This window comes from Dreissena polymorpha, chromosome 9 (genome assembly GCF_020536995.1).
Source record: "Dreissena polymorpha isolate Duluth1 chromosome 9, UMN_Dpol_1.0, whole genome shotgun sequence".
In the NCBI taxonomy this organism is placed as follows: Eukaryota; Metazoa; Mollusca; class Bivalvia; order Myida; family Dreissenidae; genus Dreissena; species Dreissena polymorpha.
In genome coordinates, this window is record NC_068363.1 from 61434174 (window position 1) to 61455669 (window position 21496).

General features: G+C 32.9%; 1 protein-coding gene across 1 annotated transcript in view; it reads left to right on the top strand.

Annotated features, from left to right (window-relative positions):
• LOC127846426 (zinc finger homeobox protein 3-like) overlaps positions 1-21496 on the top strand; it is a 124753-nt gene that overhangs the window by 82297 nt on the left and 20960 nt on the right.

A 21496-nucleotide genomic window follows, 5' to 3' on the forward strand; every position in this document is an offset into this window, starting at 1 on the left:
GATGATAATGATATCTTCTGTACTGGGCTTTCTGTATATATGATGATGATAATAATATATTCTGTAAGGGTCTTTCTGTGTATATGATAATGATAATGCAATCTTCTGTAAGGGGCTTTCTGTGTATATGATGATGATAATGACATCTTATGTAAGGGGCTTTCTGTGTATATGATGATGATAATGACATCTTATGTATGGAGCTTTCTGTGTATATGATGATGAAAATGGCATCTTCTGTTAGGGGCTTTCTGTGTAGATGATGATGATAATGGCATCTTCTGTATGGGGCTTTCTGTGTATATGATGATGATGATAATGATATCATCTGGAAGGAGCTTTTTGAGTATATGATGATGATAATGATCTTTTCTGCAAGGAGCTTCCTGTCGATATGATGATGATAATGATATCTGATGTAAGGAGCTTTTGATGTATATGATGATAATGATATCTTCTGTGTGGGGCTTTCTGTGTATATGATGATGATAATGGCATTTTCTTGAACATTATCTTCAAAGTACAGGATATTTTATAAACACCATATCAACAGCGCAAGTGCAAGACTCTGATTGTTGGCATCAAGACGGTGTGAACATTTTTGACTAAATGGCAAACCAGTCTATAATTCTCTACATTCTCTTGACATAAATGACATAAAACAGCTGTTTACAAAGCATGATATTCAGGTTAAGGTAAAGGTGCCATTTTTTTAACCATCTTGATTTGAATAATCTTGGGTGACTTACAAGTCTTTGCAAAGACATTTTAATTTCGTGAAATGAATGTTGTATAGCTGTTATAAGAGCTCATATTGATCTTGATTGGATGTTTGGCCTGTCATTGAACCGTTTGATATTTGTATTAATAATTTCAATTCATTAGAGATAAATGCTAATTTTCCCGTATGTACCTCTCTTCTTCAGTCTTAATCAATATCTTGAAATCTTCGCGTACATGTATGTGTGCTTAAGAGATTTCCTAATTTTAATCAAAAACCTAATAAGTGATTCAAAGACTGTTTCTTAAATCAATAAAATTGGATCAAATGGTTATAACAAGTAGGAAATTTGACTGCATGTAGATACCTGCCCGTCATTTGATAAAATCCATTTAAAGAATTAATTGATAAACTTGTACAAAAGTGTGTGTAACAGTTACAGACTGGCTTTCAATTAAAAATCAATTGTTTAAGTTTGGGTCTTTTATTATACAGATTAGCACCATGGGTATCAATGCAAGCTATTAAGTACAAACAATAGGCAGCTTTAAATTGTCAAGCATGTCACTCATTCCATAATTAGCATTATAACAATTAAACTCTTTAAGAATTCATTTATAATGAAGTATTAATGATTAAAAAAATAATTATAGTTCGTTGTTTGCATATAATATGCCAGCACAAGTGCTAGAAGTTTGTATGCCCATAGCAATTGGCCAGTCTGTTTCTTTGTTTTTCTTGTGTACAAGGAAACATTATGGCACATTTTGTATGACATAAATAATGCTTTAAACAAAGCTTTGATACTTGCATGGATTTTTCTATGAACACTCTTAAAACAGCCACATCACCTGACACCCACATCACCTGACACCCACATCACCTGACCTCATTTAAACCTTTACATTGACCTACTTTTTGACGAAGACAAATTCAGGAGGTTAAATGTCTTGTTTATCAAAAAATTAAAGTCTAACATATATAATTATACTTCTTGCTACAAATCTTTGATACTTGAATTGATGTTATTTTGTGATCAACTTGTGTAGGTAAAGCTTCATGAGTAATCAACATTTACATTGTGAACACTCAGTATGCCACATTTATTGCCCACTCTTCATGAAAATTGGTCAGAACTGTTGTCAAAGTGATGTCTCGTCCAAGATCGAAACTTGGTTGTGTGGTGTGAAAAATAGGTCACTGGGTCAACTTAAAAAAACTTATGTACACTAGAAGTCACAATGCCTTATTATTATGTAACTGTCAGAAGATTAATCCCATTGATACCTTTGCGACACTTTAAAATTGTTCTTGTCTGTTGAAAAAAGCTGTCCGCAAGTAGGCGGCGCAGTTTTTAAAAAATGGCTTAAGTACAACCGTTTGAACACTAGAGGTCACATTTTTTGTCCAGTCTTAATGAAAATTGCTCTGAATATGACTGTGTCCCTTTGATATTTTGACTTAGTTTATAATTGGGTCAAGAGGTTTTTTGGTCTGATGATTTCTGTGCCAGATGAGATTGGATTCCAATACATTGAAAAACATGGCCTTCATAAGGTGGTGCAGTTTTTGTTATGTGTTTGAAGTTACACCATGTGAACACAATAGAAAAGCGCATTTGTAAACCTACCTTAGTGAAATTATCAAAGAACCTTAACCCATTTATGCCTAGCGTCTAGAAAAAAGGCCTTGGCAAACAGCATAGACCCAGATGAGATGCTGCATGATGCGGCGTCTCATCTGGGTCTGCGCTGTTTGCTTAAAGGAATTTCTGTAAGAAATATTCTAAATATAGAAATAAATATACTAGACATCCCTAATTTTGGAAATAAATTGATCCAATTTTGCAGGATGGGAGAGCCACTAGGCATAAATGGGTTAAACAAAAAGTGTTATGGCAGTTTTATTTGGAAATCTAGTGAGCACTTCCTGCTCAGATCAGTAAAGTTGTTTGGGGTCTCAGGTGAGCGTCTGAAGGCCCTTCGCCCTCTTGTTTGGTTGGTGTGATAGTTTTATTCAGGGTCATAGGATGTCTGCCACATGGTTCATGCCAAGTGGTTACAACTGACATTGTTTGTACCTAAGTTAAGCCTTTTGACAAATTTCATAATTCCTTGGAGCATACATTATCAGATGTGGTCATAGTTGTTGATGCAGTGGCAGTTAGTAGTAGTGATTCATGTTTAAAGGTTTTTCTAGTATTAGCCTTAGCATGTATGTTGTACTTTATTGAGTTAAATATGCTACAGTATTGGCACGAAATGTAGCATGGAACATGATTTGTTACATGAAGATTTGCCATCTGCTTTGGTAATAAACTATGAAATCTTAAATACTGGTAGGGTTGGTATGGTCTGTTCATAAAACTGCTTTGGAATAATGCAGTTATGTTTTGACCTGTTTTGTATTATGAAATCATACTCTGATCTTCTTGAAATTCCAAAGGTGTGTGTAATTACCAGTAACAGATTGTTGATTACCAAATTTCCACATGTTAAACTGCATTCAAATTTACCAGCCATTTTTTCTTCAGATATGCTTTCTGACCTCCATTTGGAGAGCTTAAAAGGGAGACAATTCAAGACAAGGAAGACTTGCTGTGATGTATTTCACAATTAAATTAAACTTTCTATATTTGTCTTTAGTTACAAGCAAAGAGGTAAAATGCAGATATCTTCCTGTTTAGAATTACAATATTATGCTCATCCAAGCTTGTTTTTAATAGTTATACATTAATTGTTGTTTCAAACATGCTAGCTGAAAGTCAGTGTACAGAGTTTGTTTCATAATTAGTTTGACCTGCTGTTAGATATCCCAGACAGCCCCTGGTAAAACAAACAGCAGATTACAGTTTGCGTCCAACATATAAATTATTGGATTTGCTTCACTAATCAGGGACAACAGCATATTTTGTAATTTAAACCTTGCTATTCATTTAGACTTTTACCTGGGTTGGTTTTTTTATATTTAATGGGCTTTATCTTTATCTAAAATACTGATGTATTGACAGAGAAAATTTGGCATATACTGAAAAGATGAAGTGAATACCCACTGTTTGCTTAGCATAAATTTCAATTAAATCCCATCTTGATTAATTCAGCCTATCCTAAGAGAGTTGAATGAATAATGTTATTATGAGACAAATGCAGTCATCAGGGACACAAATTATATAAATGACTGTTTGAGAATTTTCAATTGACAGATAACCAGTTTATTGCCACTATTTTGATAACATGTAGAGATAGTTTTAATAAGCAGGTGTACTCAAAAAGGTTGAAAGCTCTGAACAGATTTCATTGACATATGTTGCTGAAACAACAGGTAAATGCAACATTTTTTACAGCAAATGTCCCCATATCTGTGTAAAAGTTGTATTAAAACGTTGTATAAGAAGTATTGAACCCCAATAACTTCTTCATATTATCATACCCCTGCACCAATATAGACTAGGGTTGGGATGTAAAGTGGATTTACTCATATTATGGACATAAGTATATCTGACCGCCAACATATAGCACCGCAACACTTATGAATTTACAGCGTGTAATACAGTAAACAATGAACATCCAAAAACTGTCCCAAAATAATTAGAAAATCAAAAAAGAGATCCTAGTTCTAATCCATTAATTTGATAGCACACTACTTGTAGCGTTCATTTCAAAGTATGCAATGCTAATGTTGAATAAATTGCAAGTGGTTCAAAAGCTACCCCTGCTGAACTTTCATGAATGGTTCATGCTTACCAATGACAGGTTTGTTCATGAATTGAAGAACAATGAGTTCATGAACTTGATTGGTTTGTGAACCTCAACATTAGTCTTTATTATGAGGCAATTGAAATGAACGCAGTCATAACTTGGTTGACCATATATAAAACAATTTCAAGTAAATTTCCATTTAATTATCAGACATGTTCCATAATTAATACAAACTACCATGGCCAGATTTTACAACATTACAAATAAAAAGTAAATAAACCAAAATCGTCTGAAAATGTCATCACTGTTTCATCCTTTAGTCCAAATATGTTTGACAATATCAAGTAATTTAAGAAATGTTGGGATTTCAAACTTTTGGATGCTTACTTCAATAATTATAGTTGCTGCTTGTCTTTTGTAGTACCTTAACTCTTTCAGTGCTGGAACCGAATTTTGAAGGCCTTTGCAAACAGTTTGGATCCAGATGAGACGCCACGTTTCAGGATCCAAACTGTTTGCTATTCTGGTAGTATTCTTTGGAAAAAAATCGAAGAAAATGCTAATTTAAGAAATTCAGCAGACGACATTTTAGCAGACGACAAATTTCCCAGCATACAAAGGTTTAATAAACACAAGAAAGTTGTACACATATTTGTTTGAACATGCTATCAATCAGCGTTTTCAGGGTAACTCATATCCTTGAAATTAAACTTTGCAATAACAATTATTAAGAAAAATTGTCATTATGAAACAAGATTGGCTTTCTACTGAATGTCTACCCAAAGGCTGCCAGTGTAATTAACCCATGTGTTATTAACAATCTTTTAATTTGCAAGGTTGGCAGTTATTATCTTCGGGTTTGCGTTTGTTAACAAATTGTCAAACGCCTTTAGTTTGATTGAGTACTAAGGACAAAAGCTTAGGATTGAGGTTGTCTCCAATAAATTGGCATGTAACACACCAGTTAATTGTCGTTATTTGCCTTAAAGAAAAGCTATGTTCCTTAAATTGTCAATATCATATTTTTCCTGTCTGTTTTTCTATTGTAATTAAGAAGTATCAGATGATAGAGCTAGTATCTTGAAACTTTCATCCCTTCGTGCAACCGTCTGAATTAAGTTTTTGTCTCGATTCAGATCTATGTAATTAGACCTACGCAGTTTTAATACATAAGGGCAATTTGCATACGTTTAAACACAAAATTATTTGTTGTAAATAAAGGACATAATTGAAACCTGAACCAAACGCCTCGCATACTTGTGTTGATATATCTCATTTTCTTGGACATAATGAGAGAAAAAGTGCTACATCACGAAATTATTGACATCATTAACATAATAAGTCTGGTTTGTCTAAAACATTTAATGCAGACTCATTAATTAGGACTGGTTTCTGTTTTGCACCTGTAATCTACTCATTACTTTCTCAGTGACCTTAACCAGTCAGCTTCCTGCGTTTTTTATGCCCAGAAAGTTTTGCATTAGGTTCATTATGTGATCATTTAATTTCATAAATTAGATGAGTTTTTATGCCCCCCTTCGAAGAAGAGGGGGTGTATTGCTTTGCACATGTCGGTCTCTCGGTCTGTCGGTCCGTCCACCAGGTGGTTTCCGGATGATAACTCAAGAACGCTTATGCCTAGGATCATGAAACTTCATAGATACATTGATCATGACTCGCAGATGACCCCTATTGATTTTCAGGTCACTAGGTCAAAGGTCAAGGTCACAGTGACCCGAAATAGTAAAATGGTTTCCGGATGATAACTCAAGAACACATATGCCTAGGATCATGAAACTTCATAGGTAGATTGATCATGACTCGCAGATGACCCCTATTGATTTTGAGGTCACTAGGTCAAAGGTCAAGGTCACGGTGACCCGAAATAGTAAAATGGTTTCCGGATGATAACTCAAGAACGCTTATGGCTAGGATCATGAAACTTCATAGGTACATTGATGATGACTGGCAGATGACCCCTTTTGATTTTCAGGTCACTAGGTCAAAGGTCAAGGTCACAGTGACAAAAAAACATATTCACACAATGGCTGTCACTACAACGAAGAGCCCATATGGGGGGCATGCATGTTTTACAAACAGCCCTTGTTAGAACCTAAAACTGTATGTATACCTTAAAAATGCTAAGGATATGTTGTTGTCGTCTAATAAGGATAAAATGCTCTTTACATTGCCTATGAACACTTCCATTCAATCCAAAATAGCTTTTCATATTAATTATGAGTTTTTATGTATTTTGTTTTTATAAAGTAACAATTGTTTTCAGTTTTCTTTATAACAGTGTCAAAATAGCCAAATAGAAATATGTGTTTATGCATGCAAAAAAAGGAAAAAGAACAACCGTCTTGGTGTCAGAATATAAATTAAATGTGCAAATAACAATAATGACACGGATGGCTACATCAGATGATTTTCATTATGAAGTTAATAAATCCTAGCGGGGTAATATTAAAATAAACCAGCAGGATTTATTAGCTGAGAGGTCCAAAATAGGGCAACTGGTTAAGCTTTTGTCATTAGGACTTTTTTTAAGGGTTTGCCATCATTTGAATTTAAACTGATTTTTCAAAAAGATTGGCAAGCAAAGAAATTTATATTACAAATATTTGCGAAGGAAGATATAATTTAAGATTATAATAAAATCTTGAAAATTATCATCTTCATGTGTTTTATGGTAATTGTTTTTGTACAAATATTATACATACAAAACTATCTATCTTATGCAAGCCAATTGAATGCTTCATTTTAAAAATGCAATAAAAAATCTACCTATTGAAAGCGTAGAGATTGCACATGCTTTAGATTATAAAAAAAGACTTTCAGTACATGCCACGAATTCAATCTTTTAATTAACATTCATGGTCATTTACAAAGTTGTTGGTAATTACCATGATTACCTGTACAGTGTTTCTCATATTAACAAAGTTAATTACCACATGTTTTATAATGTACATTTTCATTGGTTGATTCTGGCTGAAACCTACTGAAAAGATCATGTATAAAGTTTAAAAGATGATGATGATGATGATGATGATGATGATTATGATGATGATGATGATGATGATGATGATGATGATGATGATGATATGTAATGGTACTTAAGTACCTGTTGCTGCTGATGCCAGCTGTTAAGTTCTTGAAACGTTTTTGTCATGATAGATGTACTTGCCTCTAAAAAGAAAGAAAACAAACTTTCTTTCATTAACAAGACATTCATTGTGTTAAAGGTGGTCAAAGATGGTCATACAGGGGTTTGTTTAAGTAGCCCATACCAAGTAATAATGAACCAATTACTGCTCTTTTTATGTAAGAAATTTCAGGTACCAGTGTTGCTTGTTTCCCGAACAATAGCCAATCACAGCAAGCCCCCATGTAATGGAGAAAAGCTTAAGATTTAAGAACCAGTCAAAGGCTTTCAAAACAATGAACCGGAAACCAGTCAATGTGCCTGGGAATTAGTGTCTATTTATTGTACACATTTAATTAGAAAAATTGGCAAATAAAGTTGCTTTCAATCCAACCTGGATGTTTGTACTGCCCCAGGCGCTACGCCATACAAGAGTTGGCTGTTAATTACTCGAAAACAATAGGTGTCTTAGGAACTTATTGAAATTGACCCATGGGTAGACACAGAGTGGACAATTGATTAAAGAAAGTTTTGATTAGGAGATATTTGGTGAATGACCGCTGTACAAACTTGACCAATGTCCAATGTTTGTTGTAGAAGCCTAGTACAATGAGAAGCAATATACAACATTTGATAATTATTGAAGAGATCAAATAAAGACACACAGGTGACACTGGGGGGGATAATTCATTTGCATTGAAGGCAAGGTGTTAAGAATGTTTCCAAAGGAAATCAGTTAGGAAATTGATGGGAAATAAGGCAGTTGTATCAAATTGAATGCATCCATAGAGCTGTGTTCTTTGGCTTGAGAAGTATTGTGTAACTTGTAAATGAATGATCATTCATCATAAGTAAGCAATTTGTTAATGAGCATGTGATTGTGACATGAAAGTTTAAATTAGTTGTCTGTATAGAAAAGACTGAATGTTGAATGTTGCTAATCAAGATGAATGGATATAGAGAAGAGTGTAAGTCTAGACTTATGTTTTTTCATAAAAAAATTGCTTATCCTTAGCTCTTACATGTTATGAGTTTTAATTGGTATTTTTTGGTTTCTTCTAGTTTTAATCTTATGATACTCAATAGAAATTTATATATAATTTTGAGATGTCTATTTTGGAAAATATTGTACTGTATCTTGTATTTAACTCTTTCAGTGCTGGAACCGAATTTTGAAGGCCTTTGCAAACAGTTTGGACCCAGATGAGACGCCACAGAACGTGGCGTCTCATCAGGATCCAAACTGTTGGCTATTCTGATAGTATTCTTTGAAAAAAATCTGTTTTTGTTGATATTATCACAGTTGTGTTCAAATGCTCAGCAGTGAGTTCCAGGGGTTTACAATTGTTTCAGGTTATGAAGTATATGAAACTGTTCTTTTACAGACACGATAGTTGTCAACAACTTTACTATTTAGAAAAAATGTAAAAGTAAATCAGCAAGGTTGGTTATGAAACAAGGATGGAATGTTCATCACTTCTTATTAAGATATACTACACTTTGGAAAAGGATATTTGAACTGCAATCTTGTGAAACATGATTAGAAATCATAAATGTATGCATTTTCAGGGAAAAGTGAGTTAGGGTGACATTTAGGGAAGTTTTGGAAATTCTCACAAACTTTCAATAGTCATACATATTCTGTTACTATTCTTAGCAGCCACTTTCGAGCTCACCTGTCAGCTCAACATAATCACAGAGAGCTTTTGTGATTCTTTTGTTTGTCATTTGTGGTATGTATATGTGTACCCTCAACATTTTCCTTGTGAACACTCCAAAGGCCACATTTATTTAGTCATTTATTGCAATTTGGTCAAAAGATTTTTTCTAATGATATTTTGGCCAAGATCAAAACTAGGTAATATAGGGTGGAAATCTAGGTCAATAGGTGAAATTTCAGAAAAAAACATGTAAAAACTCTTGAGGTCACATTTATTACCCTTCATGAAAGGTGGTAAGAACATTTGTCCTATATTTTATCAAAACATGGAAATAGGGTCGAAAAATAGGTCCCTCTGTAAAAGTAACGAAAAAGCTCATCAGCTTCGGAATTCTCTTGAAACAACAACTGTTGTTCGATCTTCATGAAACGAATGGTAAAAACATATCTAAGCCAAATTTGAAACTGGGTCACATGGGGTCAAATATAGAGCTTGTAAACACTCTAGTTCCTAACATTCATAGGCTAATCTTCATGAAAATGAATGAGAACAATTGTACCAATGATATCATGTATGAGTTTGAAACTGGGTCACGTGGCATCAAAAACTAGGTCACCAGGTCAAATTGTAGAGAAAGCTTGTGAACACTCAAGAAGTCACATTTGTTTGTGCAATCATCATGAAACTTATCAAATGAAAGACATGGTTGCCATAAGTTGGTAGTTCAGTTTTCCTTATGTGGTTGTAGTAAAAACCAGTTGAACCCTCCCCTGCGAAATGATGTTCTGCAGTTCACGAATAATTCGTGAACAGTTCATGAACTGTTCGTGAACTGAGTTCATGAATTGTTCACGAATAGTTCGTGAACAGAAAATGAGCCACGTCTGTGAAAAGTTCTTGAAATTTTAGTTCATGAACTGTTCATGAACATTAATGGCATGAAGTGTTCATGAAATATTCTTGAAACCTAATGGCATGAAGTGTTCATGAACTATTCTTGAACCCTTATGGCATGAAGTGTTCATGAACTATTCTTGAACCCGTGTGGCATGAAGTGTTCATGAACTATTCTTGAACCATTATGGCATGAAATGTTCATGAACTATTCATGAACATCAATGGCATGAAGTGTTCTTGAACAGTTCATGAACAACACAATTCTTGAAAAATTCTTCAGGGTTTTGCTGTTCATGAACAGTTCATGAACATTTTCCTTCTATTTTTCAATGGCTCATTTTCTGTTCATGAACTGTAAGTGAATAGTTCATGAACCATAGTTCTTCAAGAGTTCATGAACTGAGGTGGCATGAAGTGTTCATGAACTATTCATGAACAAGAATTTGTCAATTTATGCAAAGGTTATCATAAGTGTTACTAAAGCTCAACAAACAGGTCAGGATAAGAAGAAACAAGTCTTGTATTAGCACTTAACATATTGATAGCAACATATAACAATAATTTAAATATAACACTAATAACTGAGATACAAGTGGTTTGATAATACTCTTTAAATTTCATAATACAACTTTGCACTATATGTTCATGAATAATTCATGTATTGAAAAGATTATGAATAGTCTCATTTTCAGTTCAAGAATCATTTACTAATCAATGGTTTCCCTGAAATGGTTACACTTACAGTGCCAAAGAACTTGAAATGGAACCAATGGCTGATCAGTTCAGCCGGTAATTTATTAAAGACTTACATTTTCAAATATAACATAAACCATGTGCCTTCCGTTTCAACTTCCTGTGCACACAATATTCTTTCTTTGTAAAAACAGCAATGCAATGTACATTGAGTTCTTGATATCATCTTAAACTGTTCTTGAAATAAGATGTCCTTAAAACGTTCTTAAACTTGTCTTTTAAGTCTTCCACGAACAATGATAGATCCTTTTAAGAACATATTGGATTCTTAAAAAGTCCATCATACGTTCAAAAACATTGTGTAGACCTGTTTTAAAGAACATCAGAGGGAAACATGTTGTTCAAAAAAGTTCTTAAAGTGTTCAAGAATAGTTTAAGAATAATTCAAGAACAGGAAAGGTCCTTAAAAAGTTATTGAAGTGTTCCTGAAGGCAGTTCTTGAACAGTTCTTGTACAAATGTTCTTAAAATTCTCTAGAACAGGTCAAGAACTCTAACTTACAGAGGTGAAAGTACTATGCATATTCATATTAACTTCACAGGTTTCACAAATCTACAAGATTTGTATGCTAGATTTTCAATATTACTTTCAAAAATATGTATGAAAAATCTAGCACAAAGGAATTCATGAATTATTCATGATGGATCCTTAAAGTCTGTCTCAGAAAAGTCATTAGAAATACTTGTGCATGAAATGTTCATCACTAAGTATTTATGGTTAGATGAAGAACTGTTCATGAACTTTGTAATGTTCAACAATAATTCATAAACAGTTCATGAACATGTCTTAAGAACAGTTCATGTCCAAAAGTTCATGAACCAAGCTCAGGAACTTTTTCAGAACCGTTCATGAACAGTTCTTGATTGGCTTGAAGTGTTCATGAAATCATGAACAACATTTCCCCGGGGCTGCCATAGTCCCTTTTTTTACCTACTAATTATGAAGCTTGCTCAGGACATCAAACATGAATGTATCTGGGCTGAGTTAGAAAATGATCGTGATCTGTTAAAAAACATGGTTGCTAGGTGTTCGGGCAGTTGTCTTTATAAGTCTATTGTAAAAATGTTTGAGCATTACCTGCACAGAATAGTTATGTATCTTTGGGTACCAGGTGAGCATTACCTGCACAGAATAGTTATGTACCTTTGGGTACCAGGTGAGCGACTTTACACCTTGAGACTCTGCTCGCAATACTTTTGGTATTTTACATAGTGTTTTATATGTGAAGGCATTTATTCAAGGTAAATTACTACAAAAAATCATATTTCACTTAAGTTTGTTCTTTGTTAAGATTTTACTTAAGAGTTTATTCTGTTGCAACTGGATTGTACTTATTATAAAAAAATTGTATGTGCATTTTCTTTTTATACTATTTTCACAATGTATTGTTTCTGTGTTAGTACTCTTTTATAATTGTGTCAAAACCTACATTAGTTGTTTTTTCTTGGTACTTAAATTTAGGTATATGTTTATGTATATATGCAATTAATGGTTTATTATAAAGGCAAATTGTGGCATAAATGTGTGAGGTTTGTTAATGAAAAGATACATAATTGTGCACCCAATAAAAGCCTCATGCTTAATAATGTATGGATTTGCACGAAAATTATGTACAGTAATGGCTACATGGTCATATTCAACTGATTAATTTGCCGCAGGAAATTAATTGTTCTAGTTGTTGTTTATATCAAGGAATAAATGTGTTCATATATTTGTGTGGTTGCAAGAGGTTGGGGGGATAGGGGTATTGTTTTATAATGTGTTACGTGCACTGTAAATTATGCTGATCTAAATTGCATTAATATTATTAGAGCTATGTGATAAAGTTGTTATGTTTTATCTTTTACACCCTTAAAGTTTCAGAAAGGTTTGTGTATGCAAACAAATCAAATTAAATAAGACCTATGAGTCTAAATTTTCGTGACAAGACAAAAGGCTAAAATCACAAACTACATAGACAACCTTTAAGAAACAATCAAAGGAGCTGGTGGGAATTTATAATTTTCTGTCACATATTTTCCAGAATTTCTTTTGGACAATGGGATATGAGATCAATAAGTGTTTATTATTTCCTCAGGCCGCACTTAAACAATAGGTAGATTACAAAGCTGCTGCTTTAGGGCTTAACTCGCCAATTTAATTGTGCAACATTGTGTCGCAAATACAGGAACGCTGATTGGACTTTTGTTGTTTATGCGGATTAACCGGAACAATAGCATAAGAAAATTAGCTAAAAGATTATAATATAATTAGCAAGCCTGTGTAACAATTATTGAAGCTTTTAGCAAATTAGTGTTCAAGTTTGCATTCTTTGCTAGTTTGCTAGACACCTAGGGTTTAGAATTTCAGTCTCATATCCACACTATAATTTTCAACTTTTGTGCATGTTAATTAAAAGGATACGTTTCATTATGTAAGTGTGTTGGCTGTTGAATAGACGGGGCTACATGATGGCAATTGTTTCAGATTCTTAGGCGATATTGATTCGGATATTAACAAGTTCTTCTGCTACAGCTGGAAAACAATTATCATAGACATATTGCCATTGAGACTTGGGAGTTATACTTAGTAAGTTGTGAAATGATTACTGATGAAGCATATGGATTTCAGGAAGGCAGGTAGTACACAGATATAAATATTATATTTTATTGTATTTTTTCAGAAGTTTTATTGTATAGGTCAGTTTGGTTATGATCGCGGCATGCACAAAATGTTCTAACAATTATGGACAAGTGCACAATGGACAAGTGCACAATTGGGCAGTCTTTTCAGGAGCTACCCTGTCCACTTTAACCCTTTGCATGCTGGGATATTTGTCGTCTGCTAAATTGGTGTCTGCTGAATTTCTAAAATCATCATTTTCTTCATGTTTTTTGAAAGACCACTGTCAGAATAGCAAACAGTTTGGATCCTGATCAGACGCCATGTTTTGTGGCGTCTGATCTTGATTCAAACTGTTTGCAAAGGCCTTTAAAATTCAGTTTCAGCGCATAAGGTGTTAATGCCATGCAATGAGTTGTGGTCTCAGAAGCGGTCAGGGTAGGGCCTGACCAGACTGCGTGTCTGGAGCTCCTCTGGTGTCATATGACTTAAGACTCATTTTAAAATGAGATGGGTCATATAATTTTGATGTGTTTGGAACTGGCAGATTTTTTTATACTTGGTCATGTAGGCTAATATGTACATCTAGAGACTGTTATGGCTTCATTATTAATTGATTTAGTATTCAGTACGCATTTGGAGAAAGCCTTTAAAAATGTATAATATCTCTAAATTGTCTTATAATCCAGAATCAATACTTGACACAACATGAGATAAATGGTGAAATTCAATGTAAAAACTTGTACTTTTACAGTCTTAAATTGTCAACTAGTGTGCAAAGCAGAGTTTCTTCTTATTTTCTTATATAATTCTATATTAGATTTAATATTGCTGGAGTGTGTGCTGATGTCATTCTACTTCCACTCTTAACCACATGTATCACTACATCTAGTATCTTGAATTGGTTGTATCTTATTTGTTAGGGACAAGTTGTCCTGTCTTAGCAATCAGTGTTGTTTTTCAGACAAAACTGTGCGTCTGACAACATAGCTTATAGCCCCTTGATTCCTCCAAAAACCATGCAATTCTTTTTAAATGGGCATCCGTTCAAATCATAACAGACGAAGTTCATTTAACTAAAAGAATGGTTTTTAAGAAATGCATTCAAGTAAATATGATTATGTTAGAAAATGCTTGGTGCAATTGGTGCTATTGGCTTATTTACTTAACAGTGTTTTGTTCAGATACTTTATGAACCAAAAAGTTATTATTTTGACTGATTTTAATGCAGATATTTAGATTTTTGTCTACAAGTTGTCCATAAAAAATATTTGCGGCGTAATTCTAACTTACAGATTTTTTTTACAATTTGATGAGTGTGATATACACATTCTTCTGTCCTGGTGTGAAATATTAAGATATTATATCTGTAAGTTATATTAAATTTCATATATTTGTTTGGTTACACATTTTACATGTTTCATTTTGTCTGTTACATTAAACATCAGGCATATTTTAATGCTAAAAGTCATGCTAAAAGGTGAGTTGTATCAAATGTTGATATGAAAATATTTGTGCACCACAAAAGACTTGACACAGGTGAGGATACTGCATTGAAGGTGTTTGCAAACCATGATCTTTAATTAAGTAGCTATAACCGAAAAAAGAATGTACCCTAGGAGTGTCTGGTTTAAATTTACAGATTATTTTCACCACCGAGAACAATAAATCGCTAACAAAACATTTGACATGAAATCAGATACAATTTGAATAAGAAATTTAATGGATGAAGATATTTAAGATAAAATTGTGTATAATTAGCATTGAGAAGAAGCCATTTTTCTCGCTTAATGTATATTTTAATAAAAAAGGAAAACACTGGGATGAGGTTGTCATGGTAACAGACTAGGAGATGTTAAAAACGCACTCAAAAGGCTTAGGTATGACTTAGGACTCATTAACAATTTTCCTTTCTAATTACAGCTTGCATTTTCTTTTTGTCTCATTTTTCCGTTCTATGTTTTTCTGTTATTTAGCAGTTAATTTTATCAGTCTTGAAAGCTGAGGCTATTATAGCAGTCTTTTTGAGCTGCTTATGTCTATTCAGTGAAGAATTGTGTAGATCTGTATATCAGAATTGTATTTTTTTTTAACTATAATGATAGCCTGCAAAACAAGAAATAAAATGGTACCCCAACTTTTTTTAGAAATTCTATTGCTAATATTTTTTACTTGTTGTATCATTGATAATTGATGGATGAGGTCATTATTTAAGTGGCTTCTTGGCTTTGATAACGCAGCAGTAATGGCGCATGGATAGAACGAGATGTCTTGTTACGGACTTATTGATTTTCCGAACCAGCTTTCATTTACTATGACTGTCTAATTGTCACAAAAATTGTCTAAATGATTGGTTCAGTAACATGTTTTGGAAATTCTCTGAGTTGCTGTATATTAATTATTATTGATCTGGATCATGAAGGCAGCCATTGTGCGGCTGAAGAGAGTCATAACAGTATTGTTTTAGCATCTCCGTATAATTCTATCTATAGAATAAGTGATTTGCTGTTTCGACAGACCTATTGGATTTTATGCAAAAGCTAACGACACTATTCCAGTATTGGGGGGGGGGGAAGGAACTAGTATACCTTGCTTGTTGATTTCTCGTCTTTTATTGACAGCTCTCTCACACCTACATCGTTTTCAGCTGCCATATCAATGACGACAGTTTGACATTTTGTCTCTGTATGGAATAAAACGAATGAAACTGGAGCTGGTTGCTTGAAACAATAACTTTTGTGTACATCCAATGGTTATGTTTTGATTGTTTCAAAATAGTGAAAAAAGAATTTAGAATATCACTGTTACAGTAAATAAGCTAACAAAATTAGTGATTGGCCTAGCAAAGGGTAGAAACAATTACACTAATTATCTGGTTAAGTTTCAACTATCTCTCGGCATCTTTGGTAGACAAAAAAGGCAAATTGAAGGAACCTGATTAATTATACCTCGAGACTGTCTTCGTTTTCAAATTAACCAGTCATTATTTTAATGCTAATTGCTGTTGATTTGTATTGTTTTGATTCATATGAACTGGTTTTAAGGAGAGTGTTTGGGTACATTTTGCTTTGATTGTTTTCCATATATGGCCTGTTTTTACTATTTTAATTACATAGCATACCAATTGTTTTGCCAAATGACAAAAAAAGGTTATTGTATCCATGTTGTTTTCAAGAAAACTTGCACGATACTTGATTGCATATTGCACTTTAGAAAAAGTAATTATTAAAAAAAATTGAAGAACAATTGTTTTTACTTAGGCCAACTGTATGTTATACATTGATTTACTGGTATACATGTTTTCGCGTATCATGATTAAACAAAGTATTTAAAATTAGCTTTTGATTAAAAACTAGATAGCCTTTTTAGGTAAGCTACACAAAAATGAAAACAATGGCATGTTTTTGTTCACTATGTTTTAGCATTCTTATATAATCTCAAGAATAAAGCTGTTAATTTCACTTGCCAGTCTAATAGACCTTGGACATTGTCATTTGTAATTACAAATCACACTTCATTTTTCTCTTGTTCCGAAGTTGTTAATGGCATTTCTTCAATACAATAGATGTTGATCAAGCCCCGGGCATTTGTAGACTAGCACAATGGTCACCAAATTTCTGATTATAAAATTGGGTGACGAAAACAAAGCTGCGTAAGCTAATTGTTGTTGAAGGTTTAATAATATAAAAGAATGACATTCAATTATGCTGGTGAATGGGTTAATCAAATAAAAATGTAAATAAAGCATTTTCCAACTAAGATTGTCTGGTTGAACTTCCATGAGAAATCTTATTGCAATTTCATAAAAAAGTCATAATGTTATTTGATAATTAAAAAATATTAAAACACGTTCCTATTAGCCAAAAGCTATTTTTTCTTAAAATGAGAAACTCCTGTAAAAGTAGGGGAGGAAGTGTTGATATCAATTAGCTAGCTTTTAAAATGTGTGATAAAATGGATACTTGTATAGGTAGTCCGCAAAAATTTAAGCTTTAAAATTGTGGGTGGGAGCATGGATATCTATCAGTTTACATTTAATTCCACATGGAAGCATCCATATCTATCACTTATCATTTAATTTCACAATCATTGGCTTTTTCAACAGCACTAACATCTCTATGATATCTCATAATACAATGTCTACGATGCTGGGAACCGAACTGTATCTATTATTTGTCTGCATCGAATTATACCAAAAATTCCAATAGGAATTTGGAAACAAGAAACTGTAACAAAAACTTGTTCGCAATTTGGTGGTGAAAACTGTTTCCATATATCAGTCTGGGTTCCGATCTCATGGGAGCCAGTAAAATCTTTTGTTTGCATTAAAAGTAGTGTAGATCAATTGAGAGAATAATAACATCAAGTGACATAATATTGCCGCTCCATATTGGGCAGAGTGGGGTTGCTTTGAGGGGTCTTGTATTCGCTCCATGAGTGGGCGTACCACAGAAATTATGCATGTGAGTGCAGATTGATTAATAAAACATCAAATTAAACTTTTTGACAGTTATCAATGTTTGTTTTGAATTTGCATTCTGTTTAAAGTGTCATATGAAACAATCATTTTTTGACACAAAATTTGATAATTTGATAATATCTTTGCGGCTTGAATGTTTCTTTGACTTTCATTCTTTATTATTGAAATGAGGTTTAAATGCCTGTTTAAAGTTTCTTATTATTTGCTTGTAAAACAAATCATTTCCGCCAAACTGTTTAATTTTCGTTGGTACAAAGTCATGTTGCCTGAGAGCTGAAATGACTTCCCTTAATTGGCTAATTTTCTGTTTTATAATTATAGGTATGAACCAGTCGTGTGTTTTAAACAAAAGAAAGTCATAAATTATTGTTACATTTTTTAAATATTTGTGTGGGTGTCACAGACGTCAGAAAAGTTGCCACAGTCTACTAATATTGCATCCCCAATTATAGATTAAAACAAGACACAGTCATTAGATTCACAAGTTTGAATTTCTTCCTCCCAATTCCTCCAATTAACCAGTCTAAGCAAAAAACTCATTATAGAGAAGGAAATTAACGAGACTTCTCGAGTACCGCCATCCAAATAGGTGCCTGTCATACTGCTTAATTAAAATCAATAATAATTATAGTATTTGGTGACTATTGTCTGACCACGAAAACGAGATAATTTCCAGTATAACGACCCTGTTGACCTGCTAAATTATTATATATGAGTGAGTGAATAACTGTAGTTGTAATTTTGGAGCCGTTCTCCATATACCAAGGAATTAATGGAGCATTTATTAATTGTTGAGTGCTTTATAATGCGAAAATGTGGTTTTGAGCTGCCAGTTGAACAATATTTTGGGACTGGGAGGATGTTTTTAAACAGTTAAAGAGAAAATATTATGCTGATAGATTATAAGGTTTCCAATTACTGACATGGAAGTAAAACACATTTATGATAAATATAATAACAATATGATTAATAATAAAATGATAAAAACTGTGAATGTTACACCATGGATCAAGGAATTGGATCTTATTCAGAGAATAAACAACAGAAATTCGCAATATCCGGTTGGAACATTGAGTGAAATTGTACATCTTACAAAACATGTCGCAGGTAAGTCAGTTAATCTAAGGGAAACAACTCTTTCAAAAAGTAGTATTACAATAAAATGTACATTATGGTATACAAAATGCATGCTTAATTACACATTATTCATGATAGTCTCATTATTATTATGAATATTACAGATTGTTTTGATTGTTATATATTTAATAAAATAATTATACTGTTCACACTCATACTGCATATTTCCTTATAAATATTACAAAATATTTTAAAAAGAATTACAAAAAAATCTCTTATCAAAGGAGTGAAAAAACAACAACAAATTTACTTGATTTTATTTTAAAATAAATACTCACTTGTTTTGCAAAAAAATCATTATGCCAACAATTTCACACACACACAAAAACAACAGAAATTAAATTAGTTAAATTCTTTCAGTGGACCTGACTAATTGATTTCCAATTAATTGAGTAATAAACAATACAGACAGGAAAGTGCTCAATCAAAGCATTAACTTTGGAGTGTCTGTTATTCACAGCTTTCCAGCACATGGCAATGCTCACAAATTCTACATTGTTTATAATTATATTCTTATTAAGAGTCCAGAAAAGTGGGTATAGACAATTCACAATGACTTCTCCCCTGATTGCTTGTTTATATAGTGTGAAACGCAGCAATAGAGTTGTTCACACTGCCTCTTACTCCAGATATGCTTTCACTTTGTCCCTGGTATAACTGCAGATAAAAACAATATCAGTTAAAAGTGAGCCTCATTAGTTAACTGGAAGTTGTGACTGGAATTTTTTATGAAGAATTAGCTAGAAATAGCGGCATAGGTTGGTGTGTAGTAGAGTGTGGAATTTGGTGCTCATAAAGTTGTGATAGAAATATACCTGCCTTATAGTTTCATAATGTGAACGGATCTGTTTTATTCCCTTATTAATGTGTACTTTATTTGAAATATTATCTATTCAGACCGTTGGGGATTTAGTAGTTTTTAGTTGTAGTTGAAGAAAATATGAGTAACTGAAAAAAAATCTGTACTTTAGTTGTAACGTGTTGATGTTTTTTGTGCAGTGTTATTGGATCTATTAGTGTTATTTATACTTTTTAAATTAAATGTTATACAAGTACAGGGTACCGGTACATATTTCTCACATTATATGATTATTATCATCTGACTGACTGTAATATAAGCAAAAATTGCTATATTAAAAATGAAATGATTGTTTTTATGTTTAAAATGCAATATTTAAACAGTTTTTTTCCCTTTGCAAACGTCTATATTAATTTAAGTTACTGCTTGATAATATGTACATGTACTTGATTACCTGTATTTATGATATTATCACAAATATCACAAAGTTGTACATTGTCAGGTATGAAGTGTTCATGGACTATGCTTTCAAAGGTCACCAAGTCAGTAAATAACTGGTTCAATGGTACAGTCCTGTAATAGAGAGAGCGGGGTTATATTGTCTGTGTTTTTTGAAACGGTGCAGAATAATATAGAAACATTACAGTATACATTTCAGATTAAATACTAAAATTTTCACATATAACCTTTTTCTTTTCAGCTTGTGTGATAGTTTCTTGAGATTTTCATTGATTTAACAGAATAAGATGTTTTCAAATTATCTGCATGTCTCTATTATAATTCGATTAGAATAATTATAATATGATACTAAATGGAACAATATTACACTGTTTGTGGAGTACATGTATCGCATAAAGAATTAAATACGTATCTAAGTGGTAAAGGGTTAATAATGCTGCTATCAATCAGGTATTACTTTTCCAGTGACTAATTTGATTATGTTAGTCATAAAGTTTTAATTTCACATTTACACTCAAAATCCTGCTTGAAAAAAAGAAGATACAAATACACATTTTTAATTTATTTTTTTTTACGGGGGGGGGGGGGGGGGGTGAACATCTGTAGAATTTCTGCTTACAGATTAACAAAGAAGATAAGTATTTTCATTTCCCCTTTTCTGTGAAACAACAAGGACATATTTTCACATATTTCCAGGTTGTTGCTTGTGGGGTCCTAGGCTATCTGCGATAAGGGCTCATAAAATCAGAGGCATTAAGGTTATTAATGAGCAAAAAACCGGGAAGCACTTGATAATGAGGCTATAAACTGTGTCTGCGAAAGATTTCAACGGCCATGATTCTGATTTTGATGATTTTCGATGATTTTGATGAAAGTACTCACTTCATTTGTAATTTATAGATTATCAATTTCTGATCATTGTTACAGATATAGTTAACACCAAATGTAAAATATATCTTGGAAAAAGGGGGTTATAACTACGATTTACAATGTTAAGCACTGGTTATAACTCAGTCACACGCCCGAGTGTTTTGTGTACAAGGTTTTCGACACAGTGAGGCTTTAATTGTATTGTTAGTTAAAACCAATGATTAAATGTTTGGAATACATGTTCATGCTATGCAGAAAGTCCCTGACCGTGACCT